This window comes from Heliangelus exortis, chromosome 2 (assembly GCF_036169615.1).
Source record: "Heliangelus exortis chromosome 2, bHelExo1.hap1, whole genome shotgun sequence".
Lineage (NCBI taxonomy): Eukaryota > Metazoa > Chordata > Aves > Apodiformes > Trochilidae > Heliangelus > Heliangelus exortis.
In genome coordinates, this window is record NC_092423.1 from 81,162,974 (window position 1) to 81,177,160 (window position 14,187).

A 14,187-nucleotide genomic window follows, 5' to 3' on the forward strand; every position below is an offset into this window, starting at 1 on the left:
GATTGTGGTAAAATTACTGACTTGTACATATTGGTAAGAGGACTCCATGTGTCAGTAAGAATCACAGGTCCTAAATTCTCTATAATACTCTGATTAATCAAATAGGGAATTACAGATTATTTCAATCACTTTTGGTTGAAAAAAAGAGAACAGATATTTTGATGTCCCAAAAGCTCATTGAGCAGATTTTAATTTTCTGTGTTTGTTTTTTATGACTTTCTGACTGGGAGTCATTAAATACTAAAAAAAAATAAAAAAGTGTAAAACCAAGAGCTATTATACAGCTATGACTGCCCAAAAGGTGATACCAGGAGCCCTCAAGGTACCGTCTCACTATTGCAGACTCAGCACATCCCCTTGGCGTCCCATTTCTTTGCTCCAGACTTCAGTAAGGAGTGGAAACACAGATAAAATTCAGGATAAGTGCAAAAATGGACTTCTAGGTGTGTTTTGGTTCATCATTCAAACCATATTTATTCAGAGTTAGTTAGTTAGTATATCTTTTCTGAAGATATACCCTTTCTAGTTATATGGCCATGGTAATGAAGGACCAGTGACAGCTGAGAAGGAGTCAGATGTTTCTTACAATAGACTTGAGTTCTGCTGGAGGGAGAGGGCTTGTTCAGGGGAGAGCTTGGAAAAGAAAGAAGATGTCTCATAACCTGCTGTGGATAAGAAAAGAAGACATGATTTACACGTGGAAGTTTTTTCTGTGTATTTGGTTTAAAGGGTAAAGCTATACTTGAGAAAGATTTAGATGAGTTGCAAATCTCTCTCGGACTGACAAACTTGTCTGTGGCAGGTCCTCTGATCTTTTTAGATGTATGCTCAGTGCAGCACAGAAGTGCAAAGCAGATGCAAACTGTAACCTGTGGGTGTCAGCTGGTGTTTTCAGACTAATTACCAGACTAAAGCCAGAGCAGATCTACTCAGATGTAGAAATAAGGGAAGCAGGAGATTTGATCCAGGCTTCAACTCATTATCACCCAGCGTTCAGCTCTAATAAATTTGTGAGGTACAGAACCACTATTTGTTTTCAGGGTATTGATGGTAAATATGTGAGGTATTAGGCTGTTTATGTTAAATACCACAAAAAATCATGATGAGAATTTGTGAAGTCAGCTGTGAGCCTTCACTCTGGAATGCTGCATTGCTTTTCTCAACTTCCTAACGGTGAATTCTTCCCTGCCTACATCAAGTGGTGTTTTCTCTAAGTTGATTCCATTGTTTTTCTCTCCAGTCCTCCAAGCCTCCTAGTGCCCTGATCAGCTGAGCTTCCAGAATCAAAAGGAAATTAATGGCATTTCAAATCATGTAGTATGATATATATAGTATAATTCTGTGGAACTGCCATATCAAATACAGAAAATAACCATTTCTCCTCTTTCCAGTTTAGGTTGAACCTATAATGGAAATTGTGATATTTGTGTGTAGTGTAACATTATTGACATATAAAGACAAATTAATACTCTATGCTACAGAACAAGATCTGGTACTGCCCTACGCTTTGATAGAACCCAAATGTAGCCAATGTTGTGTGCACTGTTTCTCTAGTTGCTGCTGCATATCTCTGAATTACTAGAACAAAAAACAAAAGTAACAAAACATTGAGTCTCTGCAGAATCCCATAATGCCATCAATAAGACTCAGGAATTATCTGAATTTGCAACAGTGCAAGTATACTTGATGACTAGCCATTTCAGCAGTAATATCTTCTTAACAGATTTTTTTGCATTACTGAAAAAAAACAAGAGATGCTTCAAACATCTGTCCCCAAGTGCACACAGGATATTTATTGCCCAAAATCCTTGCAGTTGAAACATACCAGTAGTTACCACTTGGCATTATTAGTCCTTTAAATATGAATCTACAAATAAACCTGAAAAAAATATCTAAATTTCAGTAAATTTTGTGGCACTACTTGAAAGTGTAGTATTTCTCATAAAATGTACCAGTAACCTCAGGCTGCATACCCACAATATAACAAAGAAAGTACCCTGGTTTGAACTGAACAAATTCAGCTTAACTTTAGTTGTGGTAATTTTTTCCATTTAGCTAATCATCCTTCCTCTGGGCTAATTTTCTAACATTGCTCTTAATTTGCTCTCAACAGCTGTACTTCGGGAAGGAAGAGACACTAACACATAGTCAGATTTTTCGCATTTATTCCTTTAAATGAAGTTAAAGAAACTCTCAATGTTAAGGAGTGAAAAATCTTGGGAAGTGTTTGCATTAAAACTCTGCTGGCAGAAACAACTGTGCCTCTGGCATCAAAGGTTGTCTGCGCGTTACTTGATTCTCAGTTGCTCTAATAGACTGCATAATTTCTTCCTGTTGAAGTGATTCTGTGTGAGGAAGCAACTTTATTTTGTTATATTCTCACATTTAATAAATTATTATTTTTTTAATGTACTGCTTTTAAGGTCTTATCATAGTATTATCAGTGTGTTTAAAAGTATTTTGAAAACACAAAGGCAAGGAAAGAGAGGTTGTGGAGATAAGACTTTCCTTATAAGCTTATTCTATACTTACTTTCTATTCTTTGGCACTAACAGAAGAATTTTTACTCTTTTACTGCCTTTGACTTGGAGGGAGGCACCTACAGGGGTTGGTTGGTGCCTGTTTTTCTAAGCATCTGGATCTGAAAATGCCACTGGAAAGTCCATCATGAGAAGGAGAAAGAACATTTCTGGGAATTGAGTGACATCCATTTGGGCCACAAAGTTGTAAGGTAGAACATATTAGTGTCCTATTTCTCCTGCTGCATGTTCTGACAAATGCATATTTTTTTAAACCTTCAGCTAGATTTCTTATCAATTCAGGTATTTCTACAGAATTACAGAATTATTGAAGCTGGAAAAGATGTCTGAGATCACCAAGTCCAGCCTATGACCTAGCACCACCACACTGGCTATAACATGGTACTAAGTGCCACATCCAGCCTTTCTTGAACATCTCCAGGGATGGTGACTCCACAACTTCCCTGGGCAGTCCATTCCAATGTCTGATCACCCTCTCCATGAGGAAGTGCTTCCTGAACCTCCCCTGACACTGCTTCAGGCCATGACTTGTTTTTTCATATGTTCTCAAGGAACCTTATAGATACCAAGAGGAGATCTCTTTATTTCAGTATAATGGCAACTCCTCCAAATAATGAGATTCTTTGTCTTGTCTTCCCTTAAATAATTTCTTTGGCACATTGTTCTAATGCATACAATCATATTCTTGAACTGGCAGTTTTTACTGCATTAATTTTTTGGCAAGAACTGTGAATAGTTCTTCGACATTGAGACATTTTCCAGTCTAGATTTTTTGTTTTGTCAGTGTAACAAGATGAAAAATGATTGTAAGATGGTAATAATTCAGTTTAGTTGGTTTAACACTTTGTATATACAAGAACAATTGGCAAATAATTATGTATATTTAAAAACACTCTGCGGAAATGTGGGCACATTCAGAGTGCTGTGATTTATCATAACTGGCTTCTTAAAAGCAGATCCACAAATTCCTGTTGTTATGATCCCAAGAGAAACTGCCAGTGTAGCTGCAGCTTTTCTGTATAAAGTTGGGTGCTCACTATTCCTTATATTCATGAATTTTTGTAGTCAGCAACAGAACAGAAAGTGAGTGCTGGCTTTCTACAGTTTTTTCCTCTTGAAAGTGCATTTTGTGCTGCAACATCAGCATTGGGCAGAAGGGGAAGTGGAAAGTTTTCATCTTGTATGCAGAGACAAGCAACATATCAGCTTATCTTGCTTGCCAAAGAAACTGAGAAGTGAAGACTCAGGAAGACAAAACTGATTGGAGGGAGGAGAGGAAAGTTTGTAAAAGCACAGCAGTTTGATACCCAAGGCAGCACTTTATGAGTGATTTATGTTGGTATCTTTAATTTGGGAGACTTTAAAGCAAAATAAAGATGGGATACAAAGACAGGAATATAAATAAGAGAAGGTCTGGGAATGCTGTTTCTGTTTGCTGCTCACTCCTGCTGCATTTTATGGGCCTGGTAGACCAACAGCTCCTCTCTTAATCTAGGTGGAGCCCTCATGGTGTATGGGGTCGTAGGGTGAGCTCTGGTTTAGGCTGAGGGGTTTCCTTTCTGGAAATGAGAAGGTTTGTATATGCATCTTATATAAAGTTTTAAATATCTCCTCTCACTCATGTATGTAATGAGAGAGAGAGAATGTTTAAAAAAAATATAGACATCTATAAATCCTTTCCTCCTCTATTGTGACAGGATGTATTAAAAATGTCCACAATTATTTAAATCCAAAGAATGAGAAATACAGCACAGCTTGTATCCATCTAATTGCAGCTGCATACAGCAGAACAACAGAAACAGAAATGTTTCTTAAAACTAACAAACAGAAAATTTAAGATTTATTCTGAAGTATATTCTGAAGTATATTTTATTTGTTAGAGTTAGACCAGAAAAATACTTCTGTAACTATCCCCACATCCATGCCTCAGACATGTACACATCCATACAACCAGAACTCCTCAGGATTTCAGTGATTCCTGAAAAGTCTGACAAAATATGCTGATGACAAAAAGACTTCTTGTTTGTCAGATATGCATCGCTGTATAAATATTTTGCTGGCATGTCTGAAGGATATTTCAGATGTTGACTGCTTGATTTAAGGCTAAGATGGAGGTGGAGCTGACTAGTTCCTCTGCATAGGAAAGCACTCAATATTTTTCATACTCCTTTCAAAGCAGATCTTCACAAAGAGTTTTGTTCACACACATGAAATTACAGTTAGTTGTAGATACAGGTGGCAATGTTTTATTCTTGAAAATGCAGTTATGAGCACTTCAAGAATGCTAACAACTGTTCCTGGAATTATTTATATTTCTTGTTACTAAAATTCATATGCTGTCATGTCTTTACACTTTTACCAACTCAGGCTGAGATCCAAGAAACACATACAGTAATTTGCTTGTAAAAATTATTTGACAATGAAGAAATTTCCTTTATTCTGTTGTTAAGTCAGTCATAATACTGTGTACAGTTGTTCTTGGCCAAATATTCCTATTGCTGAAAGAGCAGTAACAACAAAGTCCATGGCACATAAAATTTCAGATTATCCCATGACAGCAGAGTAGCACAGTCACCTCAGAGTTCAAAAGGGGCACATAGGCTAGGGGCTACAAGAACCAGCTAATGAAAAATCTGAGTAGATTTGCCAGGGTGTATACCAATATTTTAAATCACTCCCTGAAGGAAAGTGTTTTTTTCACTTTTTAAGCCCTAAAGCTTCTTTACGTTCCAGTCTGTACCCTGGGTTCTTTCATCTGACATGGGTTCAAGTAATGTTGAAGCATCCATCTCTTGATTCTTCAGCATTTGCTGAATGAGGTTCCTTGTTTTATTTTTCTCAGAGAATAGAGGCCTTGTTTTGTTATATTCTCTATTTTGGCTAAATTCATGGAGTCCCTTAATCTTTCTGCCTGCCATCTGCTCTAATTTTTCCTGTGATTGCAAATTTTATTGACCAAACATCCTACCAGTGTAAAATAACAAAGTCTTATTGACTTCAGTGGAATAATGCTGGTTTACAGCAGCTGAGGATTTGACATTATGTCTTAAATAAAAAAATTTAATTAAAATTAAATTAAAATCAGGATCCTGCTATTCATTATTCCATATCCCAAGAATACTCTTAAAATTATATATTTTCCCCATGTGTGTTGTTGCATGGTTTTTTTTCATTGTCACATCCTGTATAATCTATAGATCTCCTTTATTTGCCTTATTTTCAGAATATGAAAATTAGGAGTAACATTTTTTCTGTCATGCTATTTTTCTCTGTAATAAATTGTCTCTCTAGATGCTTACTTCCCATCATAGAACAGGTGGGATTAATCATGTTCTGGGAAGGTGTAGAATGTCTCCATCAACTCTAAAGGAAGCATAAATGATTAGAATGAATAGGGAAAGCTAAGTTAAAAAAAGTATTGACTTTCTCCTTTTACTGACTTAGCCAAATGGTTCTTTCGTGAGCAGATACAGATATTTCTGAACTCAGAGGAAGGAACTCAGTGGTTTTTGTATTCCAGTGATATACAAAAAAGAAGGCTTGGTTTCTGAGAGTGTGTGTACCATCCATTTATCAAAGGTACGACTCAACCTGCATCACTAGTTCCTGACCCTTTGATTAATCTCTAATTAGAGATGATCCAAAACATTTTGCACCATCAGAACCATACCTGAACAACTTGTCTGAGGTTTGTATCTTGCCCACAGTATTCCATTTAGATAATTGAAAGTCTTCTCCTTTGTTTTTTTAAATGGGATATTGAAGTGAATGATTTCATTTAGGGATAGATATCTAAATCTTCAGACTTGGTGGTTACACATTTTCCTTTACTCTTTGATAGTCTGTTACTGGGCTGTCCCACTCTGAGTTTGCCATTAGTCACTAACCTAAACAGCATGATTATGTGTAATAACATATAGAGATGTCTCAAAATAATGGAATCTGGAAAGATCAGTAGTAAACACAAGGTCCCATATGTCAGACATTTTCAAACAAGAAATGAAACTTATCAAGTGGCAGCCCTGCAAACAGGAACATAATTAAAAGTGCAGATGGAAAAATAAGGGAAAGTAGGTCAGGGATGATTCTACTGATGCAGCCAGAGAATAACTGATGCGTGTACTAGAGGCACTGTCATTTCCATGAAGAGCTTTATCCTACAAAGGCAGCAAAAAATAGAATTGAAAGTGCAAATACCATTGAGTGGTTTGGAGCATGTTTGCATTTCAGAGAGATAAACAAGAACAATGTGTATGTGCAGTCAAGTGTTGGAAAAAGAAGAAATCTAGAGAGCATAAGTTGATGGATGCTATAATTTCCCCCTTTTTTTATCAGTCACTTTCCAATGTAATATGATGCAAAAAGTGTAGTTGTATTGGTGTTTGCTTCCAAATAGCTGGCGTGTGCCTGGGCCTGTGTAAAATGAGTCTTTATATAATTGTGTCATTAGTCTGTTGTGATAACACAGCTCAGGATTTTTTGTTTGTTTGTTTGTTTTTTTGTTTTTTTGTTTTTTTTTTTGCTAGGAGAGATAGGGATGATTTATGGGTGTTAATTTTGTTTAAGGCTGCATTTTTGAAGTCAATCCCCAGTGCAGGAATTCAGATCTGCTGCTGTTTAAGGGTTATTTGTATTCACAGTGTGTTCTTGTTTCAAAGGACAGCATCAGTCAGGGCATGGTGTTGAGTGGACATATGTCAGTTTGACTAAAAGTGCCCTAATCTGCACATCACTTGAACTGTTTTAGTGGTTCTAACTTAAGTTTCTATGTTCATTGAGATGCTGTTACTTGTGTTGTCTTGTCTCTGATAGACGTTTGCTTAACATGTTTTTTATTTGGGTACTGAATATTAAGACAGATCCCTCTCTTTATGCTTGCAGTTTCTTTGAGCGACTCCAGTAATACAAAATGATGCTAAAATTTTCTAGGAGAGATCTTGGGTCCCCAGAATTCCCTTTCAGGGAAATATGCTGGAAGCACACTGTTTGTCCAATAGAAGCAGTAAATTAGAAGTGGTCAATGTCATCAGAAAACTCACAGAAAATAATACTGCAGTGCTCCAAAGGCTAACATGCTTCTAAAAATGCCTAGATAATATCTGTAGATATGTGTGCTGTTTGGATAATTTATGTTCAGCCAGAAACATTTATTAACTCTGAGTACATTATTCACTATGAATAATTCCCATCACCACTCTTCTATTGCAGCAGTTATCTAAACTGATTAGGGAATTTTTCTAATTAAGCTTTTGTTTATTGTCTGCAGTTAGGCAATGACAAACTTGTGTTTCCAACATCTGAAAAATATTTTTCATTCTGAAATTCAGGTATTTCGTCTTTGCTTCTCTGCTTCCCCTCCCCATTTCTGATCGATACTCCTTGTTTCTTCCTGAACTCATTATTTTAATACTTTAATAATTGTCAGTCCAGATCATTTGATAAGGAGGCTTGCAATTATTCAAACTTGATGAACAGTATAGCTCTGATTATCACTTTAAAGTTCAATCACTGATTCTAACCTCAGTTTCTTCAATTACAGTGCCTGTCACTTCAGGTTGCCAGTCAAATTCATATCTATTATAAAGAGGTTATGTTAACTTTGAAAATCTTTTACTTAAGCAATTCTTCTGTCCAGTCTAATTTTTTCCTGTTTGTAATGACATTGAATTATTATAGGTATCCTCCCTATATGTTCACAGAGAAAATATGAGACCTGTCTTCTCGGTAAGCATAAAATTCTTGGACCCACAACATTTGTGAATAAGAAAGTATGCTTCTTATTAAGTAGTTTTAAAAGAGCCTTTAAAAGCTATTTGAGACCCTCCTTGGGCCTTCATTTCTCTCAGTGTTAACCTTTCCCTTTTTTTCAGATGTCAGTTTTGTGCTTTCTACATACAGTTTCTCTTGAATTTCCAGGGAAGAACACCATATGGTTTTGACTGTTTGTTTTTTGGTGGATAGCAACAGCTGCTGTTGTTTGTCTGTTTCAAGTTAAGCTTGAAAAAATTCCTTACAGTCTTTTCTTCCCCTTCTGTTCTCTGGTCAGTAACAGTGCTTACAGTATATATAATGTATGGATGTATGTGTAAACTGGTGTACATCCATTAAAATGGATCAAATATTGCTAGACAGGTTTCATGTTTTTGACTCAGTATGAAAATGCAGAAATGGAGCTGACAGCTCCATTTAATAAGCAGACTTATTTTTAGAAGCCAGGGACAAGACTATTCATCTCTGACCTGTTGATGTAATTCCTTTATAAGTAACAACATAAGCAGAACAATAATATTTACTAGATTTTTCTTCTCATCATTCTTAAATGTTAAATCACCAGATTTGAATTTAATATTCATAGGTTTTCGAGTTCAGATTGTGGTGTAATTAATTGCTAGAATAAACTACGGAAACAATTATAACAATCAACAAATTGACAGATTACTTTTGTTTAAATTTATTTCTTAAGGGAAGGAAGCAGAAATGTTTTAATCTGTTTCAACTATTTGTAAAGCAAAACTATGTATAAAATTCAATTATATAAAAAAGGCAAACAATGAAGCACTGATAAAAATAAATAAGAAAAAGGAAAGAAGGTTTCTGTGGTTTTCAAAAAATTGTTGTGCAGCATATAAAAATTTAGGCTTAACTTCTTAGTAATGTCTTTTAGTGTAACTAATTTACACTAAATTTGTGTGTAAATTCTTGTCACGATATTGAGAAAAAGAAAACCTGAAGGTTTGTCATTTCCTCCTGTGTTTGAATTTAGAGTACTGAAGAAGTTCTTTAAAAAAAAACTTTAAAAAGCACTATTACAAGGTGCAAAGATGAGCTGCTCCCCAGTTCTTGCCCTTCTTTTCACACCGCTTTTGAGAGAAAAAACATTGCATTTCACTGATAAATATAAAAGGGAAGTGAAAGGTGTCATGGAGGAAACAAAGATATATTAACTGTAGAAAACTTGCAAAAGCAAATAGATCTTAAACTTATGGTATAAGGTAGAAATCTCATCCATCTCTTACATCTCAGTCCTTCCCAGCCTAATTATTTTTCCCTATTTTAAAATGCAGACAAGTTGCATGCCGGGCTTGCTTTGTTCATGCTCAATATTTTCATCTTCATGGGGCTTCTGGTTGAAACCATATTAATAACAAAACAAAAAGAAATCACTGCATGAGGGTGACACTGTTGTTCTAACTCTTCTTTTTGTCTTTTTTTTGTCTTGACATTCTCCGAGCTGTGTCCTGCTCCCTGTGAGCTCAACTAATCTCAAGAAAGACGTTTGGAGACATAAAGCAAAGTCCCTGGCTTTGCCCACAAGAGCAGAGATGTTTATCAACAGTGATGCATTGTGCAAATTCTGAGCTTGAAATGGGGATCAAACAATAATCCCCTGCACAGTCCTTTCAAATATTCTACTGGTCTTGGTGCCTGAGGGCAGTTTGAAAATTAGATTTGCTGCCAATACAAATGCATAGCCCCATCCCTTTGGTTTTAAAATGCAGTTTGTGTTCTCTTCTACACCAGATGAAGATAACTTTTAAGCTTGAAGGCTTTGCCTATATTTGCATCATCAAGGCTGACTTCCTCAACCACCAATTCAAAGCAATGATATGAAAAAAAGATTATTTTTTTGTCTTTTTCTAAAATAGAAATTGTGTCCCCATTGTGCATCATCTTGAAAATGACAGCTCTTACACTTGGAATACAAAAAGTACAAAACCAAAACAAAATCAAACATTTACTACCTGTCTCAAATTAATTCAAAACAAGCAAAAATGCACTGTGTCAACTGGCATGTCATCAGTGTTACCTTTTGAACCACAAGACAGACAACTGATTAAATAGCAATAGAAGTGCTTGTGAGTTTATTCTGAGTTTTGGGGTTGGCAGGTGAGAGGATGTTTGAAGGTTTTTTTGGTTTTGTCAGATTTTTTGTTTTTTAGTTAAAGTTTCCAACTAAAGATCAGAAGGTTAGAATTTGGTTTCTTAATTAGTTTCAAACTAGGACACATAATTTCAGTCTGCAGATTCCAAGTTATTCAATACCTAAATTCCTCTCTGACATCAATCAGTGTGCACAGCAATTCATTAAGTTTTTGTGTGCCATATTATCCATATTAAAAATGGAGGTATTACTGTTTCTTCCCATTTTTTCTCTCTCCTGTATATAGCTGAGCTCCTTAAGCAGAAGTTTGTCTTACAGTGCAATATCCAAGGATATCGTGTCTCCCTTTTAATTGAAGTTTCAGATCCTGCTGTCATATTAAGAATTATATGAATAGGTATGATACCAACCTTGTATGTGCAGCCATATTTCTCTGTTTGTACAAGTGGAATAAGTAGGTGTTTAGGCAAAAACAGATGGTGGTTTGTTTTTTTCCCCTGACTGAATGGCTATGTCAGTGTTACATGTTGCCACCACAGATTTAGTTCCAAAATGTTTATCTGAATCCTTATACAAATACCCCAGCTTTGTGGATTGAAATATTCAGTCATCATCATATCTCATTTTTCAGTTTTGTCCACTTCAGTTATTCTCTGTCTTCAAGCATTTTTACCATGGTCGAAAACTCCTGCAAGACAGTTAAAATAGGAGATCTTTTTATAGTCTACAGGAAATGTAACTTGGTATTGTTTAAATTTGGGCTTCATTATTTTTTTTTCTTGGTCCAGTACATGGATCTAAATTGCATGCTTCACATCTTGATGGTTTGCTCACAATTAATTTTTGTGCCCTTCTCTTCAGCTAAGAACTTATGTCTAGTAGACACCTAAGTCACAGAAGCAGAAGCTATCATTAAGTAATAGATAACTAAACATGCAGAAAATGCATTTTGTTTAATTTTCTTCTGCAACAATATGCAGGTAATAAATTATTTGTGCACTGGGAGTATCAGTATGTAATTCATCATACATACTGAGGAAGGATATGTTAAGCTTATTCTCTTTATGCTTCAGTATGTTCAGAGTTTATTCTGAAACCTGTTATGTGTCTCAGAAGCACAAGCAAACATTTCACACTGAAAGCAGGAGTCAGAATTAGAGAGTTTAACATTTGTCATGTAGGCTGCAGTTGAAAGAAAAATATTACAGAAAGTGGATGGCTAAAATTAAAATATTTCCTTATTTAAATGTTTAATTGGATGAGTTTCTTTTCGATAAAGCAGCACAGCCTCAAACAACTGCATTTAAAGCATAACACTCACTATGTACCACGCTACATATACACTGTATTGTCTGCTGAGTACATACACTGCCCCCATTGATGTGTGGAGCCTTCTGTTTTCCAGATAGCTCCATCAGTACAGACTCTACATGACAAAAAAAAAAAAAACAAAAAAACAAAAAACCCTCCTATTTTCCAGCTTCATGCTGCAGACCAAAGGACACAGACCTGAGGCTGCTCCTTTCCTTTCTCTGTAACTCCTGTTCGAGCTGAGGGGTAGGGCTACCCAGCAGGGCTGCTGTGGATGCAGTTGATGTACATCCCCAGCTCCTTTCAAAAGGGTTGGTCCAGGTTCTCCCAGGCAGTGTAGTCAAGGCAACACAGAGCTTAGCCCAGCCTAATTGTCTGAATATTTACCCAGCTTCTCAGGAGGCCTTTGTTGCCTGTACTGTACCACTCTACCCTCCTTACCCAAGCTGGCACACTGAAAGGTAGCTCAGAGGTTGTCTCCACAAGCTGCACTCCTGCCTTTGATAGCCAAATGGTTTTATACTCTGTGTTAGACAGGGCAATCACACTCCACTGCAGGAGTTTGGTAGCCTGTAACATAAAGCAACAGGTCAAGCTCAAACTGATCAGCTGACGTGATATAAACTGATAGCATGGCCTCCTGTGGGTATGGCCTTTGGTAATAATCCTGCTTAAAAAGAAGGGAAAACAAACAAGCCCAAAGTATTAGAAATGGAGAGAAGTGAAAATAGATATAAAAAAACCTGAAACGGTGCTCTGTGTGAAGAACTATTAAAAGCTGCGAGTTCATGCAATTAGAGAGACACTGTCTCCATGGGTCATAGAATCAGGAGCAATAAGTAATAAGTAGAACATAAATCAGATATTCTTAATAATTGTCTCTCAGGATGATGATTTATGCTATTACCACCTCTGAAATTGTTTCAGGCCTGTATGTCTCCTGGGATCATGTAACAACAGATGTTATACAAACATGGTTACAAATATTTTTTCCAGTATGTAATTTTCTAAACTTTTTGCTTATTTTTATCCATGTCTGAAGATACTGTCTGCTTCAATCTCATAGCAATATACACTTCAGCCAAAATAGCTTTGAACTCAGACAGAGCTCCAGTTTGACTGTTCAAAACAACCTTAATAATCTCAGGTTTGTGTTCCTGAACCTTGTTTCAGATGAACTGATATTTTTTTTGTTGAATAAATTTTGGATAATCTAGTTTGTAAGCTGATGTGTAACCTAAGTGTGCCAGTGTATTAAGAAAAAACAAGAAAGTGGCAATTTATATTTTTATGCAATTTCTCTCTCTTTTAATGAAATCCTGAAGTAGCTAAACCATTATACATACACCGCTGCATTTTTATTTCTCTTGGGAAATGTCTACTCTAGATCCAATGGCCCTGAAGACTCAAGCTATTGTTTTTTGAGTTTCTCTAAACTTGATTTTTGAGTTTGGGAACTGGAAAGGTAAACAGGCTGATCAGCACCATAATCTTCCAGAAATCCAGGAGCTTCAAGTTCAAGTCAAGTTCATAGTTCAAATCCCTATGTTTTCCTGTTGGCAATTATGGTCATTATTAACAACATAGATTTTACAGGGAGTGGGACACATTCTTGCTCCAGAGAGCTTATTTTGAGCAGCAGCTCTGTTTTTTTCAGAATTTTGAAGGGCAGTTTGGATTCTGGTGAATAAACAAGATCAGTTTTAAAATCTTAAGAAAAATACTAGTGAAAGAGTAGGAATTTTTTAGACAGATTTCACCTACTGTTTTTCTTTACAAGTGAGTTATATAGGAAATAACATGAGCTTCAACAACTATCAGCAAGTTTGTTACTAAGTCCCTGAGGGCACATACAGAAAATTCTGCTGTTATTACTGGTAAGTTAAAAACTGACAGCTGAGTATGGCTCCTGTATTTAACCTGGTCCTTTCAGTTTGATGGCTTGGCATCTTCATCAAGCTAGATCTGACTTCAGTGCTCTGAAGAATTTCACTAACTATTCGTCTTCTTTACTCCCATTATTTTGTCTTCAGTGACAGCATGTCACTCCATGTACAGATCCATATGTCTAGGATCCTCTTTTGTATCCTCTGGTAGAATAGTGGTTTATACTACTGCAGCTTTCTAAATTTACATAAAATTTGTTTGAATTTTGATAATATTCTCTGTCCTCTATGCACTTCTCTGAGCTTAACTGCGCAGCTCACAAAGAGAATTTGAGGAGATTCTTTGGGGCTTCTTTGATCCCTCATGGGAGGGAGTGAGCATATTTTAATGGCTGTGTAATTGTTCCATTTGGACAACTTATGGGCTGCTGATTGATTTAAGTGAGAGAGCTTTTGAGGGCTGTTAAGTAGCACACATATTGGTTATGGGGAAGTCCTAGATTTTCAGTGCTTACTACGGTTGAAGGCAGCACAGTTTCATCTCAACCTGCTACACAGGATTTGTTCC

General features: G+C 36.2%; 1 long non-coding RNA gene across 1 annotated transcript in view; it reads left to right on the forward strand.

The window, feature by feature from the left end:
• The window catches only part of LOC139793726 (uncharacterized), a 329,041-nt gene that overhangs the window by 278,423 nt on the left and 36,431 nt on the right, over nucleotides 1-14,187 (forward strand). The window lies entirely within an intron of this gene.